Source organism: Phoxinus phoxinus, assembly GCF_949152265.1.
Source record: "Phoxinus phoxinus genome assembly, chromosome: 4".
Taxonomy (NCBI): Eukaryota; Metazoa; Chordata; class Actinopteri; order Cypriniformes; family Leuciscidae; genus Phoxinus; species Phoxinus phoxinus.
In genome coordinates, this window is record NC_136879.1 from 32,348,232 (window position 1) to 32,369,988 (window position 21,757).

A 21,757-nucleotide genomic window follows, 5' to 3' on the forward strand; every position below is an offset into this window, starting at 1 on the left:
AGGCCTATATAAGGCACATCTAATGCAACAACAAATATTTTAGCATATATATATATTATCTTTTATTATGTCTTTCAATTCAAACACATTTAACACAATTATACAAATGGACAGTTCCTTTAAAGACGTATTAAATAAGTACATAAATAAAATAACAAATAACTAGAATTAAAAGGGAGGGAAGGTTAATGTAGGCTAATATGTATTCCTTTATTTCATGGAATATTCTTTGATTTTAGAGTTGCACACATATCTTTTCAAAATGTATACTTTTGCTCTTAATTTCATGTTATCCTCTCCATAATGTACTGTATAAACTAAATCTAACCAAACATTCTTGCTTTCTCCCCAAAAATAAATAAATAAATTATTGCATTAAAAACTGTGATTCTCAGCATTCTAAATAAGCATAAGTCATCTTTATTAAGTAGCTTAGGTCCTAAACCCAAAACCATATTTTGTATCTTTATTAGGCTATATTTGGTTTCTTAAATTCTTCCCTGAATTAGGCTACTTCTGTTACATTTTTTAGTATTATTTTAAGTAGCCTATAAAATATGAGTGTAATGAGCGTTCACTGCAACTTATCCAACATCCTAAAGATAAATTATTATAATTAGAAGATATTTCTGGTGTTATACAATATCGCATAGCCTATTAATTTTCCAAGCAAAATGTTAGTCAGAATTATTACGCTCCTGTTTGGCGCGCATGCGCGCAGCAGCGCTCGTTCAATGTGAAGTTTTGGAGCAAAATGGAAATATTTGCACGACTTTCTAAGATTTACAGATGGAGAATATTCCTGTGAAATGTAAGTTTTGCCAACACAATGTCTCAAACGCATAAAACAGCACAAAATATATGATGTTCGTCGATGGTGGATCGATTTGATCGATTTGGATGCTTAAGAAACGCGTGCACACGCAGTTATCTAGACTAGATAAACCTGTATCAAATTATTGGGATTGCGTGAACTTGAATGACCTTTTATGAAACCGCTTTAGCCCCAACTTATTTGTTAGGTTTATTCAAGTCGGGTTTTTGAGTTTAATCCCCGCTTTTCTTAGCGTCTTTTGGAACAACAACCCTCGATCTGGTCAGTAACAAGTTGACATGTCTGTTCTTCCCATGTGGAGGGAGTAGCCAAGTAGCTAGCATAGCCTATATCAATTTATTGAAAGTGTTAAATCCTTAAAAAGTGCTTATGTGAATAGCCCATGCCTAGCCCTACTAGTTACAGTAGGCTAGTTCTGTTGTGTTTGTTTTATGTTTGTTCTGAGAATAGACATGCCTTTGTTTTCCTCACTGGAATTCCTTCACAACTTGCAATATTCTAAAACTACATTCGGAGGCAATAAATAGCCTACTACTAGGCAGTTAATTGTTGAATGTATTAAAGTCTGTCAATCATCATTAGAGCGCCACCCTCAGGCTGAATAACGCAAGGACATTACAATTCTGCCACAAGTGTGTCTGATGTGTTGTTCAGCGATATTAAAATATAAAGCTTACAAAATGTTGATCATAAACTAGCGCTAAGACCCAGGTGCCGCTACTATTTGTTAAATGCATTCACCTTATAAATCCATATTGACATCTGGCATTTAGGCTACTGTACATTAATTTGTGCATGTTATTCACCTCTCAATTAATTCTCGAATCACTTTAATGATAGATTTGTGATTTTTTTTTTTTTTTTATAATAAATATTTATAATTAATAGTATAGCCTACACTTTTTTAAATCTGACGATGTTGGCACATATTGAGTCATAGCAAGAGAAAAAAAGATGGAAAATAGAAGGAATAAGACTTTGCACCAATCTGAATATTAGTCTGTGTTTCGCAGATTAATCCACATTAATTGGTGCATTTTAAGTCCCAGTAGACATGAATCATCGTATGATGGTTTAGTTACAGCTATTGTAACTAATAAGATTTATGTAACAAAAAAACACATTGATTTCGAATTATTAATTCAACGCAGCGCTTTGTTTCGCTGTATCAACACTAGGTGGCAGTGCTGCACTGCCCTGCAGACGCCACAGTATAATCCGCCTCTTGTTGCCACCTTTGTGTCTTTTGTTAAATATCATCTAATAATCTATGATATAGGATTCAAAACATCCAACGTTAATAAATTATATTGTGCCTTCTTAATCTAAATCAATATAAATATATATTAGGATATAGTTTGCAAACTGTATTCATGTCCCATACAGGTATTTTAAGGTAATAAGGCAAAGTGCTTATAAACATAATTAAAAGATAATATTTGTTATTTTTATTGTAGTTTTTTCTATTATATGCTACTATTTAAACCAATAACACCAGAGATAACATTTTAAGCTTATCCCCTTCTAGAACATAATTTAGCCTAGTAATGAAAGACCGATTTATTTTTATTTTATATATATATATAGTAATATGGTTGATGCATAACACGGTGACACATCTTCAATTCAATGTTGCATTAAATGGGGTTTTGTGCTTTGCTTTCAATCATTGTACAGGGAACCTAATCTCACATCTATTTTGTCCATAAGTTCCTAATATATCAAGTAACACCTGATTCAAGCCCTGATAATGGATAATGGTGCGGGACAGGTGGTCTTTTTCTACTTCTTTATATTGTGAAAGAATTCCCTAGAAGTATCTGAGTTTAGAACTGTCTGAGAAAGATGGTTGAAAGCATGGATGCGTATCGATAATCTGCGTGCCACATTCCTGACAAACTTATGGATCCACGAACAATAACGTTGGAGCTACAATTAATCTTGTCACCTAATCTTGTATACATTGTTAGCACAAGCCCACACTTGCAGCAGTATAAGTCAGAAAATAACTTATTCAACTCATATTGCCATGTGCACACATTCAGAAAGATGAAGAAATCGGTTGACCACTACTCTGAATATTCAGTGTGCTTTTCTTGGACATTATGTATAATCTAGTGTGTGTGTGTGTGTGTGTGTGTGTGTGTGTGTGTGTGTGTGTGTGTGTGTGTGTTTTATAAAGGGGAGATATTAAACTGACCCGTTCTGATTAAATGAAGAATAAGGGAATTCCAGGAACATGTTCCTTGGAAGAACTGGACCCGTCCTTTTACAGAAAGCTATGTTTGACTAAGATAAGCTTTTAAAAAAATCCCTGGCAAGAAACCATTTGCTGTTTATTCTCAAAAGAGGAAGTGTGTCACCGTTTAGGCCCATTAAAACAGAGACTGCAAAGTTGATATTTTTCTGAAATGGTTAGCTGTTCAGTACGTTTATTGGGTTAATGCTTAATCACAGTGTTATAGCTCTACGTATTTATAACAAGTACGCGAATCCTTGATTTAAATGACTGGTTTAGTTGTGGTTTAAAAATACACTGAAAATGACACTTGACTGACGCTCTACTGATAGATGAAAGAAATGATGCCATTTCAAGACTGCATGCGTCAATACTGCTGCAAAGATCAGATCAAGTTTATCAGATCGACGACTCCTTCCCATGAACAAATAAAGGTCTACTTTACAAAACATTAGTCACCAGAACAGGTGAAAATATATCACCACAGGAGCAAGTTTCAGTGATATCTGTTTGGCACATTTCCATCTAAGGATATCGTTTCGTATAAGATAAGTTAATGATTTTTAAAAAATGATTATGCAATGCCTGTTTATTGAACTTGAAATTAAAATTGTTATGAGGGTTCACCACACACACACACACAAACATTACACCGGTTTGTTAGTCTAGTTTGCTAGAAAACATTCTCAGAACTGAAAAATATGGCAACTTTATTTAATGCAGGTTATGTTATGATGCATATTTACAGTAAGTTGGAATGCTGTAAATTATATTTTTTGGTAACTACAGCTTTTTTATTTACATTTTCTTGGCAAAAATATAGCTACAAAGAAAGTGCAAAGGCTCAACATTGCTTTTGGCCTGATGCATGCTAGGTTCTTCTGTGTTTGCTCAAAAGGAAACAGCTTTTATGTTAAACTTATTACGGTAGGTAACTGAAATGAATTTCGAAAGGTTGCTCTATTTCCATAACTCATTCCGCAGAAAATGGCTAAAAGTGTTTGTAAACTGGCCAGCAGGGCCGTTCATTTCTGCAGTGCCTTCACTTCATCCCGCTGAGATGATGCTCTGAAGTCATCATACGATTCTGTGACCTCCGTGAAGTTGGCACCCCATAAAACGAAATAATCTCCAAAACTATGCCATTGGTTTGTGCTGATTTGTGCCGCAAAAACGAACGTTTGTGCTGGTTTGTTGTTTGAGATATTGATCATTATTTTTTTGGTTGTGTTAAGTCACTTTCCACCCCATGTTGTTCAAATCGCTCCAAACCGGCACCATTCGTTTGTGCTCAGTTTGTGCTGGTTTGTGCCGTTAAAACAAACATTGTATCTATTTTCCTTTCGAAGATATAACAAATTTATCTCGGGAGCTGTGACGTCACTCTCCACCCCATTTCGTCTAAATCGCACAAAAACTGCGTCGGTCGTTTGTGCTCGGTTTGTGCCGTTAAAATTTACATTGTATCTCTATCCCCTCCTTTAGAAATAACAAATATAATTCGGGGCAGTGACGTCACTCTCCACCCCACCTCATCTAAATCGCACCAAACCGGTATGGCAAGCCCTTTTAACATTTAAAAGCTAAGTTTGACGATCCGGAATTAACATTGTAGATATCAACAACGTCTTTCTGACAAGTCGTAATTATATTTTGGATAGTTTGTATTATCATTTAAGATATCTGTAACGTAATTGTGACTAGTCGAAACGACAGATAGAGATATCTGTAATTCAGTTTTGCCTAGCAAAACTGAATTACAGATATCTGCAATGACGTCATTGAAAACGACATTCAACTCGTCACACATCTTAAATGACAATTGCAGATATCTGTAATTCAGTTTTGACTAGGCAGAATGAAAGTTAAAGATATCTCAAACGTCATTATGACTAGAGCAAATTATTTTGCATGAGGTTGCTCTATCATGAATACGTAATTTCCCCTCCCCGCCATAATCAAAGAAGAAGTGGGTTAATTTCCTTATCTCTATGAATGGAAGAAGAAAGAAGCGGTCATGGCATTGGCTGTAATCGAAAATTGTTTCTTGCGCATCAAATTCATAACATCAGCATATTAGAATGTAATATATATAATTCTCTCTCGTTCAGTGTCTAATATTTTAAAACCCGACGCAGCACAAACGAAAATTTTACCGGCACAAACCAGCACAAACGAAAGAGAATATTTGGGGTGAATTTGGAGCATGAGCCTGAGGGACCTCAGATTGACCTATAAATATTATTTTAATATTTGAAGAACCGAAGCAGCTCAAACTAAACTTTTTACTGCACAAACGGACCACAAACGATTGAGCATATTTTGACGACGTTTTGCGTTGGGCGTCAGTAGCCTACTCCTCCAAAGATTTTGTGAGCGATGTCTAAAGAATGGAATCATTTATGATGGTTCTTTCTACGGCACAAAACAGCACAAATCGAGCACAAACACAAGACACTAGTTTGGGGCGATTTGGACGGCATGGGATGGAGAGTGACGTCACTGTCCCGAATCCAAAGTGTTATTTCTAGGGAGGGGGAAAAGATACAATGTTCATCGTAACGGCACAAACCGGCACAAATCGAGCACAAATGAGCGGCACAGTTTCCAACGATGGGGTGTACAGTTATGTAACTGTAGTCTACTTAAAACGTAGCTTTTTATCTTTAAGAGGGGATCGTAATTGCAATGTTTCTTTCAACGGCACAAACCGGCACAAATCGAGCACAAACAAACGACACCGGTTTGGTGCGATTTAGATGAGGTGTGGTGGAGAGTGACGTCACTGCCCCGAATTATATTTGTTATTTCTAAAGGAGGGGATAGAGATACAATGTAAATTTTAACGGCACAAATCGGCACAAACCGAGCACAAACGAACGACGCAGTTTTTGTGCGATTTAGACGAAATGGGGTGGAGAGTGACGTCACAGCTCCCGAGATAAATTTGTTATATCTTCGAAAGGAAAATAGATACAATGTTTGTTTTAACGGCACAAACCAGCACAAACTGAGCACAAACGAATGGTGCCGGTTTGGAGCGATTTGAACAACATGGGGTGGAAAGTGACTTAACACAACCAAAAAAATAATGATCAATATCTCAAACAACAAACCAGCACAAACGTTCGTTTTTGCGGCACAAATCAGCACAAACCAATGGCATAGTTTTGGAGATTATTTCGTTTTATGGGGTGCCAACTTCACGGAGGTCTGTGACCATGCTCGGATAGATTTTTTCGGACGGCCCCTGTCTGTACTGTGCTTTACATTGGCGCGTGATCAAAGGCTGAACCTGTTTTGACCTTGCATGTTTCAGGGGACATTTACATAGCAGCATTTACAAGCAGATTGAGAGCAGAATTAGCCATTATCTGCTGAGGGGCTTGTAGGGGCCGTTCCAGGATACGGACACTGTGTGTTCTGTGCTGCTCTTCCTGCTTTGAATTCCAGCAGAGCCTTTGGTGGTCTTTGTGTAATGACAAAATAATAATAATAATAATGCATTTTATTTGAGGCGCCTTTCAAAACACTCAAGGTCACCTTACAACGAGAAGCAGCAATCATAACATGTCAATAAACACAATATCAATAAAAACAATAATAAAAGTGCTAGACTTGAGTGCACAAAGTTAATCAAGGAAGATAAGCAGTTCTGAATAAGTGGGTTTTAAGTTTGACTTTAAATTGGGCTAAGGAATCTGAATTACAGATGTTGACTGGGAGAGAATTCCAAAGATGTGGAGAAACACGGCTAAAAGCCCTGTGACCCATGGTGATTAGGCGAGCAGGAGGTGCATGGAGGAGACCTAGTGAAGAAGAACGGAGAGTTCTAGAAGGGGTGTAAAGCTAGGTCAGAATGATAAGGCGGAGCAAGGTTATGAAGACATTTGTATGTAAGGAGGAGAATTTTAAAATCAATTCGGAATTTGATAGGAAGCCAATGTAGCTGGTGTAGTAATGGGGTGATATGTTGCATAGATGAAGTCCGGGTTATGATACGGGCTGCAGAATTTTGAATCAACTGAAGTTTATGAAGAGATTTATGTGGTAAACCAGATAATAGGGAATTACAATAATCAAAGCGGGAGGTGACAAGCGAATGAACAAGAATAGCAGAGCTGTGCGGAGTGAGAAATGGACGGAGGCGAGCAATATCACGGAGGTGAAAATAACAAGACCTGGAAATGTTATTAATGTGAGCCTGAAATGAAAGGGTGCTGTCGAAGATGACCCCCAAGTTCCTAACCTGATGGGAAGGAGAAATGGATGAACCGTCGATGGATAGAGAGAAACTGCTGGACTTAGAGAGAGTAGAATTAGTTCCAATGAGATGGATTTCAGTCTTATTGCTATTTAGTTTGAGGAAATTTGCAGAAAACCAGGTATTTAGTTCATGCAAGCAGTTGGTAAGACAGGCAGGGGGAAGGAAGGAGTCAGGAGTGACAAAAGAGTGTTCTTCCATTACAGTAAACCATACAGATGTTATCAGTGGAAATGTAGACAGTAACACGATGGAGAAATTGGGGATGATTAATTGCCATGAAAGTTATCCGTTGTGGTGATTTATTTATTAGCCAACCCAATTCATATGCTCTTTTGCGCTGCAATAGACGCTCAAAAACACAAGGTCACATTGACATGCTAAGCGATGCTAATTCAAGATAAATTTATGTTAGTTAGTCTAAAAGCTGAATATCATGTAAGCAGTGTTTCTCATCTGGTGGGTAGGAGAGTCAAAGAAACAACAACAAAACGTAATTCTAAATGTTTTTTCTGATTCGAGACTTTTATTTTGAAAGACGTGCACGAGCGCTTAGTAAAGAGTGTGAGAAAAACGCGTTATGCTGATTCAGTATCTGCTGTCAGGTGAGATGTTGTCAATCTAAGCCATATGTCTGTCATTATTCATGATATAAATGAGAGTGTCTTGTACCTCTGAAAACGAACTTTGCTTTCAGTAGGCCTACTTAACTTGTCAATTAGCTAAGTCATGAAATTAGCAAAAAGTAGCAGTCATTTATCTAACTGGTAACTTACGTCCTTTTTTATCTGGGAAGGATTTGCATGCTGGTACAATGTTCCGTCTATCAGGATCAGTGTCCATATGTTTTATTTACAGTTCATGTTAGTATTGTGTATTTATCATGGTAAGGTAACTGTATTTTCCGTCACTATAGGCCTACTACAAAATACCACTTTATTTTCACTGTGCTATTTTTAAAAAAAATATCAATTTTTGAGGTAGGATATGACTTTTGATAGTGATATTCCCACAATTTATGTGTATGTTAAGTAACATGGGGTGGTACTTGTTTGCGTTTCAACCATTTTTTAGAAATACATTTGCTTGTTTAAAAAGTCCTAAAAAAAATGGGTCACCGCTTAATGACCATGGGAAAATTAGGATCCCATGGCTAAACCAGTTGAGAACCACTGATCTAAAGCAATCTAATTATCATCAATTTGATGATTTTGCACATTTAAGTTGTTTCTGAAAATCAGCATTACTCCAAATGTGATATTGCTTTCATAGAACAATTCTATAGTTCTAACAATAATTGAATAGTGAGCAATACACCTTTCAGTTACATTTTGGCTATCCGTTTTCCATATTTATAGTCCATAAATATTTTTACTAGCATTATTTAATCTTTTTTTTTTTGTCCCTGTTCTAATTAAAGCTGCAGTCCGGCACTTTTTTGTGTTTAAAAATATCAAAAAAGACATTTTTGAAAAAAAACGTAACCAGCCAGTGTTCAAAACGATCTGCTTGCCTTACCTCGATTCAAAACGGTAAGCTTGTAATAATGATTTTAATTCCAGTGGTACTGGTGGATTTCCGCGGGAATTTCGAGCATGTCTTTGCGTCATTACGTCACTTCTGTACACATAGAGAAGGAGTCCCCGGCTAGCGTGTGTGGATGATGGTGGAGATTTAGCTTAGCACTTGGTATGGCGGATCCCGAAAGTTTAAAGCGACAATCACCAGTGACAACTGGAGATTCACCAGTTGTAAAACACAAAGACTTCGGACTTCAGATTGGCTACAGAAAAAATATATTTTTCACGTTTTGACGTGATATAAGCAATCGTTAGATTTAATCAGCATGATATAGCTACTGCAATGCTTACCCCCACCCCACGAATTTGGTCAGAACAAAAGTGAATGTTACTTACTTGTTCAGATGACATTTTTCGATGAAAATTCTAATGTTGACACTTTCAAAAAGTATACTCTGAGATTGCTGATGAAAGTACAGTATCCACAGCGACGCGGCAGCCTCAATACATTGTGTTCATCCGCGCTGTCTCATGCCGATTTACTACCCACGCACAGTTAATAATTCCGCGAATAACTGCAATTGCAGATTTCGAACAGAGATGGCGACAAAGAGGAAAAACGACGGACTGCAGCTTTAAATTATTTGGATACATTTTTGTAACAATCACTGTATTAGCAAGATACAACATGCAGTTCATAAGTATTGTACTAGTTGGTGATTTCGTATGAATTTGTGCAATCTGACTCCTATAAAAAACATGATTTATCGGTAGTGTTACTTGACTTTGGTACTCAGAAATGCTCACGACGAAGGATACTAGAAGGAAGACTTTAATGAACAAACACATTGGAACTAGGAAGAACACAGGGGGAACACACATCCAAACTGTTGTGAATTCTTTACATTACATTGTCTTTAAGTATTATCTACTGCTGTATTCTATCAGGGTTTATTATGTAGAATACTTAATACATACGGATAGTATGTAGTACGCAATTTTATTGGATGCGGTTTTGGCGTAAGTGGCGCGTTCTCCGTTACGCATACAGAGCTGTCAGAATATGACGCATATTTCCACCCGTGCAGCATCTCTGAGTGCAGGACAAAAGTTATTGAAGAAGTGAGTTTATTTCCTGACTTTATGTTATTAATACTGGATGTTTATACTGTTAAGATTATCTTTAACACTAAGCCTGTAAATCGCGGGTATTTCGCAATCTTGAATCGCGGGTGTTTCGCGATCTTTATGTACATTAGTTTGTCATGTGAAACGCACGTGAAAGTGCCGCTGCATCGGGGCTTATTTTGCTAATATTGGTAATACCTCGTTTAATTAGGGTTATGCATCTAAGATATTATAGATTTATTATTATTTGATACAATAATGAGGTCGCTGTATAATGTACCTTAGGTTGTTTATATATTCTGTTATATTCTGTTTGCTTTCTTATTCTGCTAAACACACTTTGAGAGAGCTGTTAAAATAGTCTAATCTGTCATGTAGACTACTGTTTATCACAACAGTATGTGAGCATGTATGTTTAACATTTGGTTATTTACTTCTGTTTATTTGTTTATTGCAGAAACTACCTCAAATGCATAATTGACATGTTATATGGTGAAACCCTGCACAAAATAAATGTGGAAAAGATATGATGACTCCTACTCCCTGATCAGAGTACTGAAGTGGTTAAGCCCATTAAAGAACCGGCATTCAGTGGGGCAATCCCCAACAAATGGTCCTTCGAGCCGGAGCTTGACTATTTCAGAATGTCATCTGAGGACAAACCAGCATCACTTCCCCATGCTGATGCTCAAGCAAGACAGTCACGTCGACGTCAGACCCCCAAGCGTCTTGAGGATTACATCCTTGACTTACATCACCGACCTGCCCTTTCCTCCAGTCCTGTTCAGAGGGAGTCAGAGGAGCAGACAGGAGCAGCAGCCGCAGTGTATACTAGTCAAGCAGATGCAGCCTCCAGCCAAGCTGGACATCGAGACACGCCCAGTCCTAGTCAAGCGGACGTATTGAGTATGGACTCATTGTCGAAACTCATGGAATCCATGAATGAGAAGGAGGAAGAAGAGACATTCGAAATGGACGATCTTCTCAGGAAACTAGATCGGCTTAAGAAACGCAAGCACCGCCGAAACGGGATGATGGAACACATCAAATCATTCTTGAGAGAAGAAGAGGAAAATGAAGACAATGAACCAAAACAGGCTATTACATCAGCACCACAGTCTTCTCCGACACCTTTTAGTTCATCAAGCCCTCCGCCTATACAGACACATGACACGGTGTCACATGTCGGCAAACAGGCTACTGTATGTACATCAGTGAGACACGAGGAAAAGTCACACAGGACAGGTGATGTTCCTAGAGCAGAGGTAGAGAGTCGCAACCTTGGATTCATTCCACTCCATCCAAACCAATCAAGAACTACAGGTTTAATATATTCTCCTATCTCCTCTGGCACAGTATCTCCAGTCTCTCATCTGTTACTACCACCACTATCTGAGCCAGTTCCATCTCATTCTGCCAGATTTCTGCCCCTTCACGAACAAACTGTAGTTAATAAGGCTGAACAATCATTCCAGCCCCTTGAGCAGCAGCTGATTTCGCCAGTACCAGTTTATCAGCATCCCATGACACCGTACGGCTATCTTGCAGCACCACATTCGCAGATACAGCCAGTGAATGCATCTACTTCATTCAGTTATGTCCCTCCTTATCAGAAAATTATGTCAACATTACCCTCTCAAAACATGATTCCTGGTTTACTCCCTTCAGTGAATTCTGCTTCGGTTGTCGCTCCTCCACAGCTGATACCAGCACAGACTGCAGCTCCACCGGGTGGTAATATACCTCAACGGACATTGTATAACCCCCCTAAACCTAAAATTCCAGACTTCACAAGTGACAGTGAAAGAGAATTTGCTAACATGAAGCTGGCATTGGACAATTTGCTTGAGCCTTACCCAGAACTAACAGAGAAATATAAATATCATGTCCTGTTGGAACATCTTAAACTGCCTGAAGCTCAGATGATCGCGCAGTCTTGCCGGCATCACCTATATCCATATTCGGCAGCTATGCAAGCACTTCAATTACAGTATGGTCAGCCACATCAACTGGCTCAGAGTGAGATAGCAGCCATCCTCACATCACCAGATGTCAGGCCCAATGATAACCACAGCTTTCAGAGCTTTGCTTTGCGAGTTCATCTCCTGGTCAGCATGCTGCTGTCACTAGAGGGACCCAGAGGGATGGAGCTTAATTGCTGCTCACATGTAGACCGCCTACTCAGCAAACTGCCAAAGTATCTACGGGATGGCTTCATTGAGTTCCTTCAACAACAAGGAAAGCTCAACTCCATAGCTCTTAACCCCTATAATTTGCAGGACTTCGCTGGATGGCTACAAGTCAAGGCACAGCAGCAAAGACTGTCTATTCGGTTAGTACAGCGCTACCAGCACGAGAAACTCGTCAAGGGGTCGGGAAAGAGAAACCCACATATAAAACAAAGGGACCAAGTCTAGTTGTTTATCATGGTGCATCCTCTGCTGAGACTGCGTTTTCTTCCCGTCCCAAAGAGCTCAAGCAGAAGAAACCATTCAAGGTACACTGCCTCTTTTGCAACAGTAAAGAGCATTACATTACCCGCTGTGATAACATCAAAGAGCAGTCAGTTGCTGACCTACAAAGATGGATTACAGATGGAAAGCGATGCTGGCGATGTGCACGATTGCATGTACCTGAGATATGTAACCTTAAAAAGCCATGCAGTGACTGTGGTGGAATACATCTCCAGGTGCTTCACCGTATAGCCCGTGATGATCCAACAATAAGTACATCAAGCACATCAGAGAGTCGCATTTACCTCACCCCTGCTAGTGCGACCTGCAGAGTGCTTCTCAAAGTGGTACCAGTGTTGCTACACAGCAAGTTCAGGTCAGTCGAGACTTATGCTGTACTGGATGATGGAGCGCAGAGAACCATGATCTTGCCAATAGCCGTACACAAGCTTCAGTTGGAAGGTGAACCTGAAACACTGGCTCTACGCACTGTAAGATCCGACATCACTCACCTTTCCGGGTCCAAGGTTAACCTGGAAATCTCTTCAAAGAGTGAACCGAAGAGACGCTTTCAGATACTTGGGGCCTTCACTTCTTCGGGTCTGGACCTGGTAGAGCAATCATATCCAGTGCAGAGACTTCAGAAACGGTACGGTCACCTCAGAGAGCTTCCGTTACAGTCATTCTATAATGTGCGTCCACTGGTACTGATTGGATCAGACAATGTCCATCTTCTCACAGCGGATAGGCCAATCTGCCAAGGACCTAAAGGTGGTCCAGTTGCAGTGCATACAGCTCTGGGGTGGGCCCTACAAGGAGCTGAGGAGGGCACACCAAGTCACAACTCAGTGCAGCAGTGTCTTTTCATGTCGACTGTTTGTCCCAATGACTTGCTCTGTCGTAATGTTGAGAAGTTATGGCAACTTGATGTCCTGCCTTATCGGAATGAGAAACTGGTGGTTCGATCCAAGGAAGATCAAGAGGCAATTAAACTTCTTGAATGCCAAACGCAGAGGATTAAGGTTGAAGAAGTTCAACGTTATGCCACCCCGCTGCTCCGCAGACCTGGTGCTCCAAAACTCAAAAGTACGATGCAATCAGTTCTGCCTAGTCTGAGGAGCACAGAGAGGAAACTTCAGAGAGACCCAGAGAAAGCTGTTGTATATTCTGGTGAGATTAATAAGCTCATTAAGGCAGGTTATGTTACCATGCTCCAACCTGAAGAAGTTACCAAGTCAGAGGAAGCTTGGTACATTCCCCACCACCTGGTGTGCCACAATAATAAACCAAGACTGGTCTTCAATTGCTCATTCAGGTATCAAGGTCTGTCTCTGAATGATCATCTTCTGCCAGGGCCTACACTCGGCCCATCATTGTTGGGGGTCCTTTTGAGATTCAGGCAACACCACGTGGCTGTAAGTGCGGACATTCGCGGAATGTTCCATCAGGTTCGCCTGTTGCCTGAGGACAGACCTCTACTCCGCTTCATCTGGCGAGATTTACACTGTGAGAATTGCCCAGACGTTTATGAATGGCAGGTCTTGCCATTTGGTACAACCAGCAGCCCATGTTGTGCCATTTTTGCTGTGCAACAGCATGCTCGGAATAACCAAGAGAGTTATCCAGGTGCTCTACAAACAGTGCAACAGAGTTTTTATGTGGACAACTATCTGGCAAGCTTTCCAACCGCATCTGAGGCCAAGCTAACAAGCAATCAACTGCGCAATCTCCTGTCAGATGGTGGATTTGACCTCAGACAATGGGCCAGCAACCAGCCATCAGTGATATCACATCTACCCATGGAAGCAAGGTCTTTGGCTGCAGAACAATGGCTTGGGCAGAACAGGACTGATCCAATGGAGCCAACTTTGGGTCTCAGGTGGAATTGTGCTGCTGATACATTAGGATACCACTATCGTCCCATTGAACATGCCACACTAACCATGAGAACAGCCTATCAAGTGCTAGCAACTCAGTATGATCCACTGGGGTTCATTGTGCCTTTCACCACACGAGCAAAAGTGCTCATTCAACAGCTATGGTCCAAAAAAAGAGAATGGGATGACCCAAACTTACCCCCAGATCTTCAAGCTGCCTGGAACACATGGGAAAGTGAGTTACAGCATCTTAGTGCCATTACCATTCCTCGCTGTTACTCATCAGTTCCTAATGATGTACAACGGAAGTATGACCTCCATGTGTTTTGCGATGCATCTGAGAGGTCGTATGGGGCAGTAGCTTACTTAGCTGAGTACACAGAAGATGTCATCCATACTTCCTTCGTTATTGCTAGATCGCGAGTTGCTCCCAAGAGGCAACAGTCCATACCTCGCTTGGAACTATGTGCAGCATTAGCGGGAGCACAGCTAGCAAAGCTTTTGAAAGATGAGATCACTCTCACTATCCAGCAGACAACTCTCTGGACAGACTCTACAACTGTGCTGGAGTGGCTTCAGTCAGACTCTTGTAGATTCAAAGTCTTTGTCGGAACACGAGTCTCAGAAATACAAGAGTTGACAGAGCGCAGTGCTTGGCGGTATGTGGACACGCAGCAGAACCCAGCGGACGATATCACAAGAGGTAAACCACTCTTAAGTTTTACTGTGCCTGGTCGCTGGAGTCAGGGACCACCATTTCTAAAACTGAGTTCCGAACACTGGCCAAAGAGACCTGAACAGACAAGGTCAGAAGAGTTACCTGAACTGAAGAGTCTCACTATCTGCTGCCTAACCACTACGCAACCAGATCAAACCCTTCCACATGCCATTCAGTTCAGCACATGGAAGGAGTTAGTGGAGGCAACTCGACTATCATGTCAAAGAGCGACAGATGATTCAACAAACACCCAGCTCATTGATCATCGTGAAGCAGAATTGATCTTATTGAGAGAGTGTCAAGTTCAGAGCTTTCCTGAGGAAATAACAGCCCTCAAAGCACAAAAACTCATACCAAACCACAGTCGACTAATGTGTCTTGCTCCAGAATGGGATCCAGTGACTAATGTACTAAGAGTCGGAGGACGATTACGGAGACTGGAAAGCCCGAATGTTGAGCAAATTCACCCGATAGTGTTAGATCCGCAGCATCCAGCAACAAAGCTTCTCATTAAAGACTTTGACGAGCGCTTGTTGCACCCAGGTACAGAAAGAGTGTATGCAGAAATACGGAGACAATACTGGATCTTGCGGGGACGTCAAGCGATTAAACACCACCAGCTTAACTGTTCATCCTGTCAACGATGGCGAGCTCAGCCTAAAGTACCACCAATGGCAGATTTGCCACCAGAGCGGCTCAGGCTTCTCAGTCCCCCATTTTATTCTACAGGAGTGGACTGTTTTGGCCCGTATCATGTCAAAATAGGCAGAAGGATTGAGAAACGTTGGGGTGTCATTTTCAAATGTCTCACCACAAGAGCTGTCCACATAGAGCTTCTCAACTCAATGGATGTGGATGCTTTCTTGCTTGCTCTTCGGCGATTCATTGCCAGACGTGGCAGACCAAAGGAGATCAGGTCAGATTGTGGCACAAACTTTCGTGGTGCCGATCGAGAACTGCGAGAAGCCTTTGCAGCTATGGACTCCCAATTAAAAGAGCAGTTAGCCGAGTATCAGATCCTCTTCAAGTTCAATCCGCCTAATGCTCCTCATTTTGGTGGTGTCTGGGAGCGAGAGATCCGCTCCATTAAAGCTGCTCTCCAAGTGGCAGTTGGAAGTCAGTCTATCTCTGAAGATGTCCTGTCTACCGTCTTAGTAGAGGTAGAGGGAATTCTAAATTCAAAACCCCTCGGATACGTCTCAGCAGACGTTGCAGACCTCGACGCCATTACACCAAACCTTCTCCTCATGGGGCGGCGGGACGCGTCGCTTCCACAGGTGGCGTATGCTTCAGGAGAAATGGGGCGGCGCAGATGGCGCCATTGTCAAAATCTTGTGGACCAATTCTGGACTCAATTTACAAGGAACTACTTACCAACGCTCCAGACACGCCAGAAGTGGCACAAACCATCAGACACTCTGACAGTAGGCTCAGTAGTCTTGATAGTTGATCCACAACTTCCCAGAGCTCAGTGGCCTGTTGGTAAAGTGGTTAAGACTGTTGTCAGTAAGGATGGATGTGTGAGAACAGCAGATGTTCTTGTCAAGGGTAAGGTGTACACCAGGCCAGTTGCGCGCCTTATTCTGTTGCCAGCCTTAGAGGACAACAAAGACCCTTAAAGAATTCTCTTAAATTGCACATTTGCTGCTCAAATGTGGGGGCGGCTGTTGTGAATTCTTTACATTACATTGTCTTTAAGTATTATCTACTGCTGTATTCTATCAGGGTTTATTATGTAGAATACTTAATACATACGGATAGTATGTAGTACGCAATTTTATTGGATGCGGTTTTGGCGTAAGTGGCGCGTTCTCCGTTACGCATACAGAGCTGTCAGAATATGACGCATATTTCCACCCGTGCAGCATCTCTGAGTGCAGGACAAAAGTTATTGAAGAAGTGAGTTTATTTCCTGACTTTATGTTATTAATACTGGATGTTTATACTGTTAAGATTATCTTTAACACTAAGCCTGTAAATCGCGGGTATTTCGCAATCTTGAATCGCGGGTGTTTCGCGATCTTTATGTACATTAGTTTGTCATGTGAAACGCACGTGAAAGTGCCGCTAGCATCGGGGCTTATTTTGCTAATATTGGTAATACCTCGTTTAATTAGGGTTATGCATCTAAGATATTATAGATTTATTATTATTTGATACAATAATGAGGTCGCTGTATAATGTACCTTAGGTTGTTTATATATTCTGTTATATTCTGTTTGCTTTCTTATTCTGCTAAACACACTTTGAGAGAGCTGTTAAAATAGTCTAATCTGTCATGTAGACTACTGTTTATCACAACAGTATGTGAGCATGTATGTTTAACATTTGGTTATTTACTTCTGTTTATTTGTTTATTGCAGAAACTACCTCAAATGCATAATTGACATGTTATATGGTGAAACCCTGCACAAAATAAATGTGGAAAAGATATGATGACTCCTACTCCCTGATCAGAGTACTGAAGTGGTTAAGCCCATTAAAGAACCGGCATTCAGTGGGGCAATCCCCAACACAAACGTTAACGAGAACTGACAGAGACTGAGGGAAAACGCAGCACAAACGCAGCTCAAACCAATGGCATAGTTTTGGAGATTATTTCGTTTTATGGGGTGCCAGCTTCACGGAGGTGATTATGTGCCTGAGAATAAATGCAGTTGGTCTTAGATGTGGCTTTGGCAGTGATGGATGGCCTATACGTTCTGCTCTATTACGTCATCAACTGATTATTAGCAAGTCAAAAGTCACCAGGTTCGATGGAGACAACAAGTCTTCCTCTTTGTGTAACTTCACTGGGGTTTTTTTTATCAGACCTTAGCATCACTATATGTAATATGAGGGGAAATCTTGAAAATGTTAAGTTCTGCATGAACAAACTTACAATTTTAAAACATGTATCACGTGTTGGAATAACAATCGCTTTTTGTAGAGAAACCTTGGACTTAAAAGCTACCTTTAAATTATGAAAATAACACTTTTATATAAGAACACTCGATTGCTTTGTAAAATGCTCAGTAGTAATGACAGCAGTAGTGGAGACAGATAGGCTATTGTTTTTTTAACAATAAACTGCATGCATTTTATTGTACTAATTTTATAAAACATTCACCAGGCTTAAGAGATATTCCAGTTTAGATGAAAATTATCTCAAGCTGACTAGCTGAAGATATGACTGTAGCTTTACCCATTTCCTACTTCCTTGAAAACAAATTCCAGCACAATGACAACAACCGTAATAAAATGATCCATCACAATAGACAATGATTTAGAATCAACTCTATTAGAGCTGTCAGTTTATATGTGCAATAAAATACCTTACTCACCTGGGTACTCATTATAAAATGTTATTTAGAAACCGTCCCACGATTGATCCAACACGATCTCATAAAAAGTGCGTATCTATAGCCTACCACGAATGTTATTTCTCGTGCCATTTATACACCAAAATTAATTTTTGTGTGCATATGCAACGCACTGAAAACCCTTGGGTAGTATTAGGGGTGGGGAGTGCATGCTTATTACACACCATAAAGTGCGTATCATATGAAAGCGAATACAATCATATGCACACAAAAACGATTTTTGGCGTATAAATGGCACGAGAAATAACATTCGTGGTATAGATACATACGCACTTTCATGAGAGTGTGCGTAGCCTATAGCTACATGTGATTTAGAGAACGAACTTATGCACAAAAAATACGCCTCTCTTCCAGAAGTGAAATTTATAAATCGCAAATGATCTTGAATTCAGCAACAGTCAACGTCCAAAACCTTTACTTAAGAACGGTCACTGCCCGGCAAGAATTGTTTAGATTTTTGAAAAACCTGCCGTTCTCCAACTGTCTGCCACAAGGTAAAGTGTGTAGGCCTACCTCTGCTCAGACCCTGCTGATGTTCTATAAATATAAATGCTGGCATGGATTTGATCTTACACACACTCTAAGATCAAATCTGGGCATATGCTAGCTTTATAAATGAGGACCCTGTTGAGTAATATAAACGGCATCTCTTCTCGCGTTTACAAAATTTAAAATCTCTCAGTTCTCTCCATCTCTGAAGAGCGAAGTCAATGTTGATTCTTGTTTTATTACAAATCCTGTTCTCTTTTTGTCAGCAGACTCTGTTCTGCATTTAATAAAAAATTAATAAAAACGTTTTAAAACAATTGATGTTCACCCTTGTAAATATATGTGGATGTATGTAATTAATACTAATTTGTATTAATTTGTATGTAATTAGTAATTCATTTAATCTTTTTTTTTTTTACTCAGGACTTTAATAAGACAACTAAATGTCATCCCATGCCAAAATGTTCCAAAAACCATCAAGTTCAGTGTCTGCCTCGACCTATTTTTGTGAACACGTCTGGTGCAATTTGTGTAGAGCTGTTGAACAAATGACCCAAGAACAATAATTTACCATGATCAGTTCAGAGACACATAAATGAAGATGAATGTCTACCAATGATTGACGATGTCCCATTTGCGATAAAAAGATGATTAACTTATAAAAAGTCCACTGAAGACAGAGGTCAGTGATGTTAAACCAGTTCTGAGATGTTTTTCCAAAAGTTTGAAACAATGAGGCAGTGAATAAAAATAGATTAAAGGGTTAGTTCACCCAAAAATGAAAATAATGTCATTAATGACTCACCCTCATGTCGTTCTAAGCCCGTAAGACCGCCGTTCATCTTCGGAACACAGTTTAAGATATTTTAGATTTAGTCCGAGAGCATTCTGTCCCTCCATTGAAACTGTATATACAGTATACTGGCCATGTCCATAAAGGTAATAAAAAGATCATCAAAGTAGTCCATGTGACATCAGTGGGTTAGTTAGAAGTTTTTGAAGCATCGAAAATACTTTTTGGTCCAAAAATAACACAAAATAAGACTTTATTCCGCATTGTATTCTCTCCCTTGTCTGTTGTCAATCCTTCACAGTTACGCTGATGGCGTAAGACGCTGATGACGTGTATTTCTGGTGCGCCCGAGCTTCGTTTACAGTCTGAGGGAAACGCACGCTGTAAAAGTGTCTCATCCGCGACATGCACATTTACGCACCATTAAAAAAATGATATCCACGCAAACAATGTAGAATAGCTTGAATATAGCGTGCGTCTCCCTCAGACTGTAAACGAAGCTCGGGCGCACCAGATAACACGTCATCAGCGTCTTCCGTCAGCAGCGTCACTGCGGAGTCCTGAACGCAGATTCACAACAGACCCGGGAGAGAATACAATGCGGAATAAAGTCTTATTTTGTTTTATTTTTGGACCAAAAAGTATTTTCGATGCTTCAAAAACTTCTAACTAACTCACTGATGTCACATGGACTACTTTGATGATCTTTTTATTACCTTTATGGACATGGCCAGTATACTGTATATACAGTTTCAATGGAGGGACAGAAAGCTCTCGGACTAAATCTAAAATATCTTAAACTGTGTTCCGAAGATGAACGGCGGTCTTACGGGCTTAGAACGACATGAGGGTGAGTCATTAATGACATTATTTTCATTTTTGGGTGAACTAACCCTTTAAGATGACATATAATGTGGGCTATTTGTCAATGCTAAATTGCCCCAAAAGGATGAAAAGGATTCGAAAATCGTAAGGAATTTTATCATCAGCATTTAAACACAAACATTTTTTTTATAACAGCTTGAGGTGTTTTACAGTACCTTGGCAAGTTGCAACCAAATGTGGTGGAAAAAAACCTGCCCAACCATAATATTGAGTAAGTCCTTTTCACAGCAAAGTCAGCTTGTATTATTGACACTTTATTAGACCCATCAATCCCATGTTTATCATATTGTATTGTTATGTCTTTGCTTTTAACAAGAACTTGATATTGGCATTTCCCTGCAAAGTTCTTGCTGGTGTATGTCAGGGAAGCTTATCATCTCATTCATTTAAGACAACAGGAATTTGGTCCTGCCGCCTCAGGCGCTGCACTCTGCTCCTGTCTTTATCCTTTTGTTCAGTTGCTCTCACTCATTCAGTCTCTCTTAACCCGTCCCTCCCACCCAGCCCTCATTACACTAGTGAACCTAGTGTGGCTTTGTGGCTGCAGATGAATCCTTTGACCTTTTGTCTTGTCATAAAAGACTTTTGACTATTGTTGTATTGTGTATTAAGTCCTTAAAGTTTTTCAGGAAGCTTTTACATATCTATTTAGATGTAGCTTTTACTGCAGCCTGAGCATGTGCAACTACATGCCCCTTTGTTCTGCAATACTTACAATACGCCATATGAGACGTAATCAATGGCTTGTATTTTTATTTATTTTTTCACAACAGGTCATGTCCTTACTTGAGTTCAGTTAAGTTCAGTACACATAAGATGCATTTGTCAATCTCTGGGGATTAGTTTTGGGTCCCCTGCCCGTGTCCACCATGGGACAGAGCATGTGAGGCTGGAGGCGTGCAAGGAGAGCGCACGTGAGACAAGAGCCGTGTTTGGTGTCTGTTCCTTCATGTATCTGTTAAGTTTGTTGATAGAGTTGCGTTGGTTTGTTTGTTCAGCAGGCCCTTGCCTGCTCTGGCACTCTGGGAAGTGGCATGTACACACAGGCTGTAACCTCGCCTGGCACATAAGGTTTCATTCTGGCCTGCAGGCGAAACCAAATGCTAACCTTTTTAAGCAAAAAATGCTGATGTTTGTTTTGTGAATGTCTTTTTTTTCTCAAAGGGGATGGGATTGATATATTATTGATTCATT

General features: G+C 40.1%; 1 protein-coding gene across 5 annotated transcripts in view; it reads left to right on the forward strand.

Moving 5' to 3' along the window:
• Positions 1 to 21,757, forward strand: part of pou2af1 (POU class 2 homeobox associating factor 1) — a 38,406-nt gene that overhangs the window by 1,378 nt on the left and 15,271 nt on the right. For 4 of the 5 annotated variants that reach the window (XM_079610913.1, XM_079610916.1, XM_079610911.1 and 1 more), the window contains exon 1: positions 705 to 811. The exons of the other annotated variant lie outside the window; for it this stretch is intronic. The gene's annotated coding sequence lies outside the window, so the exon portion shown is untranslated. Of the gene's footprint in view, positions 1 to 704; positions 812 to 21,757 lie in introns of those variants that run through there. 5 annotated transcript variants of the gene reach the window in all.